Genomic DNA, 15,481 nt, shown 5'->3' on the forward strand with positions numbered 1-15,481 from the left:
TGCACAGTATTCACAAGCGAGTGGGGTTTGAGGTTTCAGTCAGTAATGCAAATACATTCAGCATCACTAAGGCTGGTTGCCCTTGCTGGAGTGTAGGCAGTCACCCAGGTTACAAATGGTGCTGGTCTGAAAAAGCAGTTTGGACATGTGCTTTTTAAAAAATCTGAAAAGTGGATTCATAATGTGTCAGTCTGTAAAAGTGTTTATCACTTGCCAAAAAAAAGAGCAGTAAGTGTGCTTTCAAATTGGCAAAGAAATTTCGTTTTGTGACTAATGTGAAAACATGACTCTGTGTGCAAATAGGAATTACAGGCAGAGATTTATTGCGTATTGCTCTGGTGATTTCACAGTTGCATTTGATGGAAAGGGGGAGCCATTTTTTGGTGCAGAAGCAGACTCTTAGCACACAGCCAGCTACTTACCATGTGGAATCATGCACAGTATTCACAAGCGAGTGGGGTTTGAGGTTTCAGTCAGTAATGCAAATACATTCAGCATCACTAAGGCTGGTTGCCCTTGCTGGAGTGTAGGCAGTCACCCAGGTTACAAATGGTGCTGGTCTGAAAAAGCAGTTTGGACATGTGCTTTTTAAAAAATCTGAAAATTGGATTCATAATGTGTCAGTCTGTAAAAGTGTTTATCACTTGCCAAAAAAAAGAGCAGTAAGTGTGCTTTCAAATTGGCAAAGAAATTTCGTTTTGTGACTAATGTGAAAACATGACTCTGTGTGCAAATAGGAATTACAGGCAGAGATTTATTGCGTATTGCTCTGGTGATTTCACAGTTGCATTAGATGGAAAGGGGGAGCCATTTTTTGGTGCAGAAGCAGACTCTTAGCACACAGCCAGCTACTTACCATGTGGAATCATGCACAGTATTCACAAGCGAGTGGGGTTTGAGGTTTCAGTCAGTAATGCAAACACATTCAGCATCACTAAGGCTGGTTGCCCTTGCTGGAGTGTAGGCAGTCACCCAGGTTACAAATGGTGCTGGTCTGAAAAAGCAGTTTGGACATGTGCTTTTTTAAAAATCTGAAAAGTGGATTCATAATGTGTCAGTCTGTAAAAGTGTTTATCACTTGCCAAAAAAAAGAGCAGTAAGTGTGCTTTCAAATTGGCAAAGAAATTTCGTTTTGTGACTAATGTGAAAACATGACTCTGTGTGCAAATAGGAATTACAGGCAGAGATTTATTGCGTATTGCTCTGGTGATTTCACAGTTGCATTAGATGGAAAGGGGGAGCCATTTTTTGGTGCAGAAGCAGACTCTTAGCACACAGCCAGCTACTTACCATGTGGAATCATGCACAGTATTCACAAGCGAGTGGGGTTTGAGGTTTCAGTCAGTAATGCAAATACATTCAGCATCACTAAGGCTGGTTGCCCTTGCTGGAGTGTAGGCAGTCACCCAGGTTACAAATGGTGCTGGTCTGAAAAAGCAGTTTGGACATGTGCTTTTTTAAAAATCTGAAAATTGGATTCTTAATGTGTCAGTCTGTAAAAGTGTTTATCACTTGCCAAAAAAAAGAGCAGTAAGTGTGCTTTCAAATTGGCAAAGAAATTTCGTTTTGTGACTAATGTGAAAACATGACTCTGTGTGCAAATAGGAATTACAGGCAGAGATTTATTGCGTATTGCTCTGGTGATTTCACAGTTGCATTAGATGGAAAGGGGGAGCCATTTTTTGGTGCAGAAGCAGACTCTTAGCACACAGCCAGCTACTTACCATGTGGAATCATGCACAGTATTCACAAGCGAGTGGGGTTTGAGGTTTCAGTCAGTAATGCAAACACATTCAGCATCACTAAGGCTGGTTGCCCTTGCTGGAGTGTAGGCAGTCACCCAGGTTACAAATGGTGCTGGTCTGAAAAAGCAGTTTGGACATGTGCTTTTTTAAAAATCTGAAAAGTGGATTCATAATGTGTCAGTCTGTAAAAGTGTTTATCACTTGCCCAAAAAAAGAGCAGTAAGTGTGCTTTCAAATTGGCAAAGAAATTTTGTTTTGTGACTAATGTGAAAACATGACTCTGTGTGCAAAGAGGAATTATAGGCAGAGATTTATTGCGTATTGCTCTGGTGATTTCACAGTTGCATTAGATGGAAAGGGGGAGCCATTTTTTGGTGCAGAAGCAGACTCTTAGCACACACCCAGCTGCTTACCATGTGGAATCATGGACAGTATTCACAAGCGAGTGGGGTTTGAGGTTGGACTCAGTAATGCAAATACATTCAGCATCACTAAGGCTGTTTGCCCTTGCTGGAGTGTAGGCAGTCACCCAGGTTACAAATGGTGCTGGTCTGAAAAAGCAGTTTGGACATGTGCTTTTTAAAAAATCTGAAAAGTGGATTCATAATGTGTCAGTCTGTAAAAGTGTTTATCACTTGCCAAAAAAAAGAGCAGTAAGTGTGCTTTCAAATTGGCAAAGAAATTTCGTTTTGTGACTAATGTGAAAACATGACTCTGTGTGCAAAGAGGAATTATAGGCAGAGATTTATTGCGTATTGCTCTGGTGATTTCACAGTTGCATTAGATGGAAAGGGGGAGCCATTTTTTGGTGCAGAAGCAGACTCTTAGCACACACCCAGCTGCTTACTATGTGGAATCATGCACAGTATTCACAAGCGAGTGGGGTTTGAGGTTTCAGTCAGTAATGCAAATACATTCAGCATCACTAAGGCTGGTTGCCCTTGCTGGAGTGTAGGCAGTCACCCAGGTTACAAATGGTGCTGGTCTGAAAAAGCAGTTTGGACATGTGCTTTTTAAAAAATCTGAAAAGTGGATTCATAATGTGTCAGTCTGTAAAAGTGTTTATCACTTGCCAAAAAAAAGAGCAGTAAGTGTGCTTTCAAATTGGCAAAGAAATTTCGTTTTGTGACTAATGTGAAAACATGACTCTGTGTGCAAATAGGAATTACAGGCAGAGATTTATTGCGTATTGCTCTGGTGATTTCACAGTTGCATTAGATGGAAAGGGGGAGCCATTTTTTGGTGCAGAAGCAGACTCTTAGCACACACCCAGCTGCTTACTATGTGGAATCATGCACAGTATTCACAAGCGAGTGGGGTTTGAGGTTTCAGTCAGTAATGCAAATACATTCAGCATCACTAAGGCTGGTTGCCCTTGCTGGAGTGTAGGCAGTCACCCAGGTTACAAATGGTGCTGGTCTGAAAAAGCAGTTTGGACATGTGCTTTTTAAAAAATCTGAAAAGTGGATTCATAATGTGTCAGTCTGTAAAAGTGTTTATCACTTGCCAAAAAAAAGAGCAGTAAGTGTGCTTTCAAATTGGCAAAGAAATTTCGTTTTGTGACTAATGTGAAAACATGACTCTGTGTGCAAATAGGAATTACAGGCAGAGATTTATTGCGTATTGCTCTGGTGATTTCACAGTTGCATTAGATGGAAAGGGGGAGCCATTTTTTGGTGCAGAAGCAGACTCTTAACACACAGCCAGCTGCTTACCATGTGGAATCATGCACGGTATTCACAAGCGAGTGGGGTTTGAGGTTTCAGTCAGTAATGCAAACACATTCAGCATCACTAAGGCTGTTTGCCCTTGCTGGAGTGTAGGCAGTCACCCAGGTTACAAATGGTGCTGGTCTGAAAAAGCAGATTGGACATGTGCTTTTTAAAAAATCTGAAAAGTGGATTCATAATGTGTCAGTCTGTAAAAGTGTTTATCACTTGCCAAACAAAAGAGCAGTAAGTGTGCTTTCAAATTGGCAAAGAAATTTCGTTTAAGGGCCTAATGTGAAAACATGACTCTGTGTGCAAATAGGAATTACAGGCAGAGATTTATTGCGTATTGCTCTGGTGATTTCACAGTTGCATTAGATGGAAAGGGGGAGCCATTTTTTGGTGCAGAAGCAGACTCTTAGCACACACCCAGCTGCTTACCATGTGGAATCATGGACAGTATTCACAAGCGAGTGGGGTTTGAGGTTTCAGTCAGTAATGCAAATACATTCAGCATCACTAAGGCTGTTTGTCCTTGCTGGAGTGTAGGCAGTCACCCAGGTTACAAATGGTGCTGGTCTGAAAAAGCAGTTTGGACATGTGCTTTTTAAAAAATCTGAAAAGTGGATTCATAATGTGTCAGTCTGTAAAAGTGTTTATCACTTGCCAAATAAAAGAGCAGTAAGTGTGCTTTTAAATTGGCAAAGAAATTTCGTTTAAGGGCCTAATGTGAAAACATGACTCTGTGTGCAAAGAGGAATTATAGGCAGAGATTTATTGCGTATTGCTCTGGTGATTTCACAGTTGCATTAGATGGAAAGGGGGAGCCATTTTTTGGTGCAGAAGCAGACTCTTAGCACACAGCCAGCTGCTTACCATGTGGAATCATGCACAGTATTCACAAGCGAGTGGGGTTTGAGGTTTCAGTCAGTAATTCATATACATTCAGCATCACTAAGGCTGGTTGCCCTTGCTGGAGTGTAGGCAGTCACCCAGGTTACAAATGGTGCTGGTCTGAAAAAGCAGTTTGGACATGTGCTTTTTAAAAAATCTGAAAAGTGGATTCATAATGTGTCAGTCTGTAAAAGTGTTTATCACTTGCCAAAAAAAAGAGCAGTAAGTGTGCTTTCAAATTGGCAAAGAAATTTCGTTTTGTGACTAATGTGAAAACATGACTCTGTGTGCAAATAGGAATTACAGGCAGAGATTTATTGCGTATTGCTCTGGTGATTTCACAGTTGCATAAGATGGAAAGGGGGAGCCATTTTTTGGTGCAGAAGCAGACTCTTAGCACACAGCCAGCTGCTTACCATGTGGAATCATGCACAGTATTCACAAGCGAGTGGGGTTTGAGGTTTCAGTCAGTAATGCAAATACATTCAGCATCACTAAGGCTGGTTGCCCTTGCTGGAGTGTAGGCAGTCACCCAGGTTACAAATGGTGATGGTCTGAAAAAGCAGTTTGGACATGTGCTTTTTAAAAAATCTGAAAAGTGGATTCATAATGTGTCAGTCTGTAAAAGTGATTATCACTTGCCAAAAAAAAGAGCAGTAAGTGTGCTTTCAAATTGGCAAAGAAATTTCGTTTTGTGACTAATGTGAAAACAAATGTAGTAATATATTTAAATAAAATAAAGGAATTTTTTTTTAGTTTTTTTCAGGTATTGCTGAAGAGCAGTGAACAAAATTTAAGATGCCTACAAAATCCAGAGTAAAAAAAGACCAGAAAAAAAACCTATATTTGAAGACAACTGGAGGACCTAAGTTAGTTGAAGATGCTCATGTTGGGAAAAAGAAAAAATCTTCTGGTAAGCAGACAAAAATTTTTCTAAAAAACATATTCAAAAAAAGGAAAAATGTACAAAATGTCTGTACTGGAAAGAATGATTTCAATCGAAAAGCACAGGAAAAAATTGAGAATTTATTTAATGCAAATATACCTTCTGCAACTAAAAAGATTAACTTAAACAGAAAAACAGCATTTAAAGAGATACGTAGAAAAATGTTTCAGAGAAGAGTTATGTCCAATTTGATAAAGGATGTGAAGAAATATAAGCAAAAGGCTAAGTTTTATAAGAGAAAAAAAGAAATTGAAGCCATTGCAGCAAAGGCATTAGAATTAAAAAGGAAACTATTCATTTTAATTTTGAATAGGATGCGTACATTAGACAAAATGGTTAATGTACTGAAATCACATAGCAAAAGGAAAAGAGTAGTGAACAGAACAAACTTTTCTAAAGTGTTTTTAGGAAAATGGATGCATAGTTCAAGTAGTGAACCTTTTTTTAATGAAGAGAGTTATTTCCAAAGTAATAGTTTGCTGCATGCAGTTGACACCAGAGGTCGTGCTTATGAAGTGAAAAATGGTTGCATAATGGAGAAGGAGATAATGGTTCCAAGAGATGAGGTACAAGTGATGGCGGATGAGGCTATGGGGAGACGTCCTAAAGCCCCAGTGTACACTTGGAATTGTAGTAGTATTTGCACTGTGCGTCAGGAATCTATTGATAAATTTCGTGAGTTTCTAAGAGAATATAGCAAAAAAAGTGTAAAACAGAAGATTAAGGTGCTTCAAAGTTTGGATCCATGCAGAGTGAGAGAGAATACTGGTTTGCAGGGTCATTCTCTGGCTTGTCTATCTAGAAAAGTGTGTAATAGTGCTTTCCATCATTTTAGGATGCTGGCTGTTCATCATACTGAAATGAGAAAGTTTGTGAGACGGTTGTATTTTGCTAAAAGTCCAGCAATAAAGTTAGATGAATTGAATAGGGCTCTGTTCCATGGAACGGTATCAGATGTAGAGAAGGTTGTTGATGAAATTCAGTTTTGTTACTTTGGTCCTGAACAAAACAGTGCAGAGAAGGACACAGTAAATGAGGAAGAAGTGGAAGAGAATGTAGAACCCTTTGTAAGTAAGACATTTAATGATCACATAACAAAATTTGCAATAATCTCTAATGAAAGACCAAATATTACTTGTATTTGTTGCCGCAGAACTCATTATAGAAAACAAACCAGGTATGTTGATCTCTACAGAAAGAGTGAAAATGAAGATAATTATAAGTGGAAGGATTTTGCCACATATATATTTCTTGAAAATTGTTTTGAATTGGGTGAAGTTCAGCGTATTTGTAAATACTGTTACAACAAGTTAGAGGAAAATAGAATGCCGACCAGAGCTGTACATAATAATTTAGAATTGGATGCTATTCCTGCTGAACTTTCTGAATTAAATACATATGAGTCTATACTCATTCAATGTGTTTATCCGTTCCAGACCATAGTACGTATGGAGCCCAAAACTGGTAAATTACCTCCTTCAGATTTACTGAAAGGTTTAAAAGGTAGAGTGGTGTATTTGCCCTTGGATTTGAAAAAAAATATGGAAACTATTGATGCGGATACTTTGGAAACTGAACCATTAATTATTCTGGTTAATGGTGTACCTACAAAGAATAAGAAGATTTGGCAGGAGCTGGTAGATGTACGGAAAGTACAAAGAGCAAATTTGTATTTGAAAAGGAATAACAAATGGTATGAATCAATTTATATAGAAGAAGAAGAAGAAGAAGAAGATTTACAAGAAGACACAGAAACACCAACTGGACAAATTGAAAAAGTGGACAAGTCAAAGGAAGAAGAAATTTATGAACATTTTAGCATACATCCTCTTCATTCAAAAGAAGTTATGGGAGACAATATTGATCTATTTCAGATGAAGAAAGCAAAAGGAACTCCCGTGAGTGTATGGGAGGAGAGCTTGGAAGCTCGATGTTTTCCCCAGCTGTTTCCTAAAGGAAAAGGAGGACGATACGATGAACGTCCGGAACAGATTCCAGCTTCTGAGTATCGGACTACAAGACTATATGCTGAAGATCCCAGATTTCGACAAAGTATTCCTTATTTGTTCCATCTTTTATTTGAAAGCGACTTGTCTGCATTGTCTTATGCAGTAAATCACATTTTAAAAAGTGGAGTACATTTGCAAAATGTGTCTGCTAAGGATTTTATGGAGAAAGTGCAGCACCGAGATGATCATTTGGAAACACAACTGATCAATCTGTGGGCTTGTCAGCGTGGGACAAATGAATATTGGTACCGACGCCATGGTGAATTAAAATGCATGTTACGGAATTTAGGAACACCAACATGGTTGGTTACCCTAAGCTGTGCGGAGTACGCTTGGGATGATTTACTGGATTTTCTACGAGAGGCAAATTCAAACATTAAAAACATCGAATACAAGACAGCAGGAGAACTGTGCTCATTGGATACGGTTAATGTTGGCAGATATTTCAATCATAGATTTGAGGCTATGATGTCCTTCATCTGCAATAAAAAAAATCCACCTCTAGGAGAAGTAGTGGATTTCTTTTGGAGAAAAGAGTACCAGGCAAGAGGTGCTCCTCATATTCATATGCTGTTGTGGATCAAGGATGCCCCAAAGTTTGGAACAGATACTGATGAAGCAGTGTTATCTTACATTGAAGAATATGCAACATGTGCTATACCAAAAAGCACAGAAGAGAAAAAGTTAAAGGAGCAAGTTTTACGTTTCCAAAGTCATCGGTGTGGAAAATACTGTCGACGGAAATACAAGAGCAAAGATAAATACTACACTAAATGTCGATTTGGATTTCCTAGACCTGTTCTTTCAAATGGAAGAGTTAACAGTTTTATGTCATCTGTGAGACATACTATCACAAGAAAATCACCTAAGAATACCTACAACCTTAAAAGAAAAGAAGAATCAAAAAATATAAATGACTACAACCCAGTGATTTTATCCATGTGGAACGCTAACATGGATATACAGTATGTAGCTGACAATTCCATTGCTATTGCTCGATATGTAACGTCTTACATTACGAAATCAGAAAAAACAGAATTGAAGGAAATGTGGGAAGAGATTTCTCACGAGAAAACTGTCAGTAAGAAGCTGTACAGTTTCAGTTTGAAGATGTTATCGCATCGAGAAATTGGATCCTACGAATGTTCAGATAGGTTATCTTCTGCAAGTCTCTACTCGAAATCAAGAAGAATAATTTGGGCAAGTTTAGGCCTTGCAGCAATGAGAAATCGGGTACTGAAATCTGTTGGAGAAATTGAATATTTGGCCGAGAATGACCCAGAAAGTACAGATATTTTGAAATCAAACATGTTGGACACATATTATCCCAAGAGAAGTCATCATCTGGAGAACATGTGTCTCTATGAAGTGCTGCAGAACTACATTTATTCACGGAAAGCCGCAGAAGACATCAACAATGGAAAATATAAAGTCATTGGTGAGGAAGGATGTTTGGTGAAGCAAACAAAAGGAAGTTTGATAAATCACCGGAAGCTGAGTTGCGACACTACTGACAAAAAGGAATTTTACTACTTGGCTCTTTTACAGCTGTTTAAACCATGGCGTACAGAGGATGAACTACTGGGAGAATTTCAAAGCTATGAAGATTCTTTTAATGCTTGCAAAGACAGCATACAATGCAATACATTCACAACTTATCTGCAAATGTTAAATGAAGAAATTGAACAGGAAACTACAATTGCAGCAGAAATAGCTAGAGACAGTTCTCAGGACAGCCAAAGTTCAGGAACACTCAGTCAAGATCCCCTAGGACAACCAATCGTTGAAAATGAAGCATCAATAGCCATGAATGAAGTGGAAACGGCTATGAATCAAGCTCAAGGAGAATTTATAGACTTACAAAATTTGGAAAGACAACTGAACGAAGAGCAGCAACAAATTTATGAAGAGATCAGAAAAAAAATTGATCACGGATTTCTACATGAAAAAAAAGAGTGCTCATGCACATCATTTCATCCAATCAGGATGTATGTAAGCGGACAAGCTGGAACTGGAAAAAGTTTCCTAATAAAAGTCATCAGAAGCTACCTACAGCAAAAAACGGATTCTACTTTGTTTTGTGTGGTTACTGCTCCAACTGGGTTAGCAGCATATAACATAAAAGGAATCACTTTACATCGTTTGCTAATGTTACCAGTGGAGCATGAGAACAAAATACAATACAACAAGCTAACTGGAGAAGCATGCTTGGAAGTTTCAAGAGTATTGAAGAAGATGCAAGTTCTCATTATTGATGAGGTGAGCATGGTATCGAACTTAATGCTTGCCTTTGTGCATTTAAGAATGCAGCAAATTCTGAAGACAGACTATGACGTGTTATTTGGAGGAAAACACGTCATAGTTTTTGGAGATCTTTTGCAACTTACTCCAGTTAAAGGACAACCAGTGTTTAATACTGTGACACATGAAGACACGAAGAAGTCATTGGGAAGCATCGGTAATACAAATATTTGGTCCTTCTTTGAGTACAAGGAACTTACAACTAATATGAGGCAAGCAAACTATGAAGAATATGGAAGTATTCTGAAAGATATCAGGATTGGACTACTCACAGAAGCTGGCAAAAAAGCATTACAGAGTCGGCTGCTACATAATTTATTTCCAAAGGAAGAAATAGTTGCAGAGAAGATATACAAGAACATTGCAGAAAACAAAAGTGTCATCTGCTTAATGCCAACTCTACGTGAATGCTCAATATTCAATGAGGAGCTTTTGAAATTGGAAAAGGAAGATATCAGGAAATTGGAAGCAGTGGACAAAATTGAGGATGGAAGAATTACTGTCACATTAACAGGCACACTGAAACATAAATTGGATTCACTAGAGAAGAACATTTCCAAAACAGCTGGATTAGAAAAAAATCTATATGTTTGCATGAACTGTAGAGTATTTTTAAGGAGAAATTTGGATGTTGAAAAAGGTTTAGTTAATGGAGCTATGGGAAGAGTTGTGGGTTTTATTAATTATCAGAAAAAAGATGGAATTGAATGTTTAAAAATAAAATTTGATCAGATAGAAGAAGTTAAAGACATTTGTCGTTGTTCAGTTCGTTTCATGCTTGTGAAAGACTTATATGTACGTAGGAAGCAGTTTCCGTTTTCGCTAGCATATGCTGTAACTATTCACAAGTCTCAAGGATTGACTGTAGATTGTGCATTTGTGAACATTGGTTCAACTGTGTTCAAAGAAGGTATGGCATATGTTGCTTTGTCACGAGTGAAAACATTATCAGGTTTATTCATGATAGACTTTGATGATTCAAAAGTTAGTGCTGATACAAATTGTGTAAAGGAGTATAATAGATTAAGAAGAAGCTATGCTCCTCATTTAGGTCAGTATCCTGTGTTGGAGAAACGTGTAGTTTCTCGTAAAAGGAGAAATGAGAATATCTGTAATGAAGATGTAGAGAGGAGGAAAAAAAAGAGGAGTGATGTAATTGCAAGCAAAAAGAATAAGGAAAATGAAGAACAGGTTGTAGGATGTTATTTTGAAAATAGCTCTGGTGTCAACTGCTACGCTAATGTAGTGCTGAATGTTGCATTTTATCTGGAAAGTTTGCAAGAGCAGATAATAGTAAATCAGGGAAAAAGATTCTGTTCTGTGCTGAGTCTCCTTTTTGAAAAGCTGAGTAATGATAAAACTCAAATAGAAAGTGCTACTGAAATTAGAAAAGTTTTAGATGTATGTTCAGGACGAACACAGTTTTCTCAAAATGTACAGCAAGACGCACAGGAATTCTTGATGTTTTTTCTTCAGGTACTGGAAGAAGAAGGGGTTCCCATTGAAAATGTATTTGGTCTCTCTTATAAATGGGAACATAGTTGTGAAAACTGTTATAATATATGTGGCTCTAATGTTGATTCTGAAAGGTTTATTTATTTAACATTGCCAGAGAGTAAAACAGTCACTTTTGCTAAATTAGTTAAAGATGCTAATCATAGCATGCAATGCGGTGAGTGTAAATCTGACATGTTTTCAACATTAATTTTAAAGGAATACAGACAGTATGTAATTTTAATGATGCAACGATGTAGAGCTGATGGTTCAAAATTGGATACTTTAATAAAGAAGTTTACAGGACAGCAATTATCAATTTCAGGAAAAACTTTTGTAACAGTTGCAATAATTTTCCATGATGGACCTACTGTAACTTCTGGTCATTACACAGTTTATCTTAAATGTGAAAAAGGCTGGACACTGTGTAATGATTCCCAATTGATTTTTAAGCAACGTTTGCCTTTTGATTTAGCAAATTCCTATCTAATCTTCCTGAAACCTAAATTTTAGAGAGATTTGGCAACATCTGGACAAAACAATTTTACCATTTTATTGGATTACCATTTGGAATTTACAAATAAAAAGATTTTACAAATTATCATTTGGCCTAATGGAAAGGTAACCAATTGTAATGTGGAATTTTTCCATTTTTTAAGGAAACTTTGGAAAACCAAAACTTTGAAAAAATCAGTAACATCTGCACAATTGAAATTTTGGAATGTTATTGGATTGCCATTGGAAATTTTTTCAAAAAAGATTTTTAAAATTACTATTTGGCCATGCGGAAAAGTAAACAATTCTATTGTGGACTTATTTAATTATTAATTAATCTTTCGGAAACCAAAATGTTACAGAGAATCGGTGACATCTGTACAATTTAAACTTTTGTTTTTTATTGGATTACCATTGGAAATTAAACAAAAAAAGAATTTTAAAATTACTATTTGGCCTAAAGGAAATGGAACCAGATGTATTGTGGAGTTATTTGACATATATTATTGTGATTATACTTCTGAAACAAAAATATCAGACGGTATTTTAAAGAAATAAGTATTGATATTAGATGATATTTTTTAAGAATATTATGCATTTCTATAAAGTTATGTTTATGCAAAAAGAGATTGTGGGCTTTTTTAAAAACAATCTTTGAGATTGTTAATTTTTTTTTGCCTGCTGTTAAATGATGAATGCAATTGCTTTCACAATTTATAGTGAAATGCAATATTTTCTGAAAACAGCAAAAAAAAGGCAAAAATATTTTTTGAAAAATATGTAAATATGTGTACTGTATTATTAAATGTTTTATTAAATATTAATACTTTTTTCTTTTTTTTCAGATTGAGATAGAAAATTTTCGAAAACTAGAACCATTATTAAAGCAATTAAATTAAATTAAATGAATAAATCTTTTTTTGAGTGGGTATGGTAAGTCAATAATGTCATGGTCCCTTTTTTCCACTTCTCTACAATCACATTTTCAGTTTTTAATTGTAGTCTCTCAAGGACCTTGTAATGTGATAATTGATTTTTAGTGTTTTTTAAAAAAAAAAAAATAATTACGCGTACGGTAAAAAAAAAAAAAAAAAAGTTTTAAAAAAAATATATAAAAAATAGATGAAAGGTAAGGTTGGCTCTTAAAAGAGCCGTTGTGTTCATGCAGGGACAGAGGAAAGAAAGATTGGGAATATTAGACGGTACGACAAGTGTGCTGATCTATTTTACTCTTCACTAGGGAAATACTGGTCTCCCTATAAGTAATTAGATCGTGACAAGTGGCGCACCGTACTTCAACCCTCGCAAACCGAGGGTTAATTTCCAGAGGACCAGAAAAAGGAGATGCTCCCCCCACAGATGAAGGGCTCACCTGACCTGCAGAAGAAGGACTCGGCCCTGCAGATGATGGTCCAGGCTGAGCTGCTGTGGATGTGCTTGGTTGATTTACTGAAGGGTTACCTTCAGTAAGTCGAGCATGTGTCCTTCTGTGTACATCCTTAAGGTGTCTCATCATGGTGTGATTCCCAAAGGAATACTTCCTGTCAGGATTACCTCTTGAAAGTACACGCTTACACAGCTTGCAAGTCACTAAGGGTGCATTTACCTTTTGCTGGCCTTCTGGAAAAGTAAAATACTCCCATACGTAAGAGGTCTTTTGCTTCCTCGCTCTCTGCCTCAAGGTAGTGCTGCTAGCCTCACTCTCAGAAGAGCTCTCCTGTTCTGCCATCGTATCACAAAGACAACCCAGCTCCTTCTCCCAAGGGATCACAAGCAGAAATGAGGGGAATGGGTGTGGTGTAGGAGAGTTCTAGAACTGAAAGTAGTTTCAACCAATCAAAAGTTGTGTTTCATGATCACATGACCTACCGTACGCTTACGGTATGCTTACGGCAAAAGTACGCATGCGCGTAAAAAAGACACGCGCTCGCGCGCATGCGCATAACAGTCACTCCCCGACACTTCCGCGTAACGTGCGCGTGTAGCGTACACGCGTACGCGCCCCACGCAGAGTACGCGCGGCTACGCAAATTGCGTACAAACAGCGTAGATAAATTACGGACATTGCGTAAACCGTACGCTTACCGTAAGCTTACCGTACGCGCACTAAAAAAAAATTTAAGAAAAAGGAAAAAATGTATTGCTAATAAATTTTACCTGTTTATTTTATAAAAAATGTTACAAAAAAACATATTGTAGAATTTTAAAAATTTAACCATAGTCTTTAAAAAAGGATAGAAAATTAAAATAAAAATATGTAAAAAAAAAAAGAAGAAAAAAAAAAAATTAGCATTTAAAAAACCTTGCAAATTCACTGAAAAAACCATGGGTTTCACACACGTTATAGTTAGGAATTAGCATTTAAAAATCCTTTGAAATTCACTGAAAAAACCATGGGTTTCACACACGTTATAGTTAGGAATTAGCATTTAAAAAACCTTAGAAATTCAATGAAAAAACCAAAGGTTTCACACATGTTATAGTTAGCTGGACATTTCACTCGTAAAAAACCAATGAAATTCCCCCGTTATAGTTAGTTCAGCTAACTATAACTCGCGCGCCCGCAATGCACTACTGATGACGTCACATATTACATCACTCATGACATGGTCAGTGACATCACTCATGACATCACTGATGACATCTCAAATGACATCACTGATGACATTATCCTTGTGACAGAGTGGTAGACCTCCTCTCACCCTAATATAACCTTTGATACAAACATTCAAAAATAGAGACTAAAATTTTCAAAAAAATGGACATACCAATAACAGTTACAACAACCTATTCAGTAATTCTAAGATCCACATACACATCCACTCATCCACCAACAATCCTATACAGTCACTCATACATGTACTCACACATCATATGTACTCATACACCTAAACATCCTGTAACACAATGCCACTCATCCATAGAGTTACTCACACATAGTCACTCATGCTAATAAAGAATCAAACATCCATTTACTTGCATATACAGTTATACACACACCACCACACTTACTTTTACAGAAACTTACACATACTTGCGGGCGCGCGAGTTATAGTTAGTTGAACTAACTATAACGGGAGAATTTCAATGGTTTTGTACGAGTGAAAAGTCCAGCTAACTATAACACCCCTGAAACCTATGGTTTTTTTCAGTGAATTTCAACGGTTTTTTAAATGCTAATTCCTAACTATAACGTGCCTGAAACCTATGGTTTTTTCAGTGAATTTCAAAGGTTTTTTAAATGCTAATTTCTAACTATGCCTACAAAGATAGGACATGTGAAGAAAGAAGAAAAAATGCACAGTAAGAAGAAAAAGAAATGCAGAAAGAAGCAACAGAAGTCCTCAAAGATGAAGAAAAGTGCAGGAAGAAGGATAACGTGCAGAAAGAACAAACAGAAGAGCAGAAAGAAGCCTTGTTGCAAAATCATCCTGTACCCTCAACTTTTTCAGACGGATACTGGTGGTAACTGAGTCTGACTAACCAGTCCTAGAGCCAGTGCTATGTTAAAAGACACTTAGAATACAGTGAAAACACCTACATACACTAGGGAACACTATGCATTGTGGTCCCCCTGTGATTAGCATGACCTCCTCTGTAAGCCCCTAGTATATAATAGGGCAGGGGGATTAAAACTACCTCTTAAAACGCGCCACAGGGTGTGTTTGCACACGTCACCTCAGGCCCCGTCCCCTCACTTCCCCACTGTGTAAACACGCCCTGTGGCGATTTTAAGTTGGGAGATTAAGTCCCCTGTCGTACTTTAAAATTTGGGACCGCGTAGGAGGCAGGGCCCTACCCCTGTCTATCCCGGTATTAGTGAACCGCGAATGGTTAATGCGGTATGTACAAGTGCTTGGTGTAACGTTTTAGCTATGAATGCACTGT

The sequence above is a fragment of the Triturus cristatus genome, chromosome 8 (genome assembly GCF_964204655.1).
Source record: "Triturus cristatus chromosome 8, aTriCri1.1, whole genome shotgun sequence".
In the NCBI taxonomy this organism is placed as follows: Eukaryota; Metazoa; Chordata; class Amphibia; order Caudata; family Salamandridae; genus Triturus; species Triturus cristatus.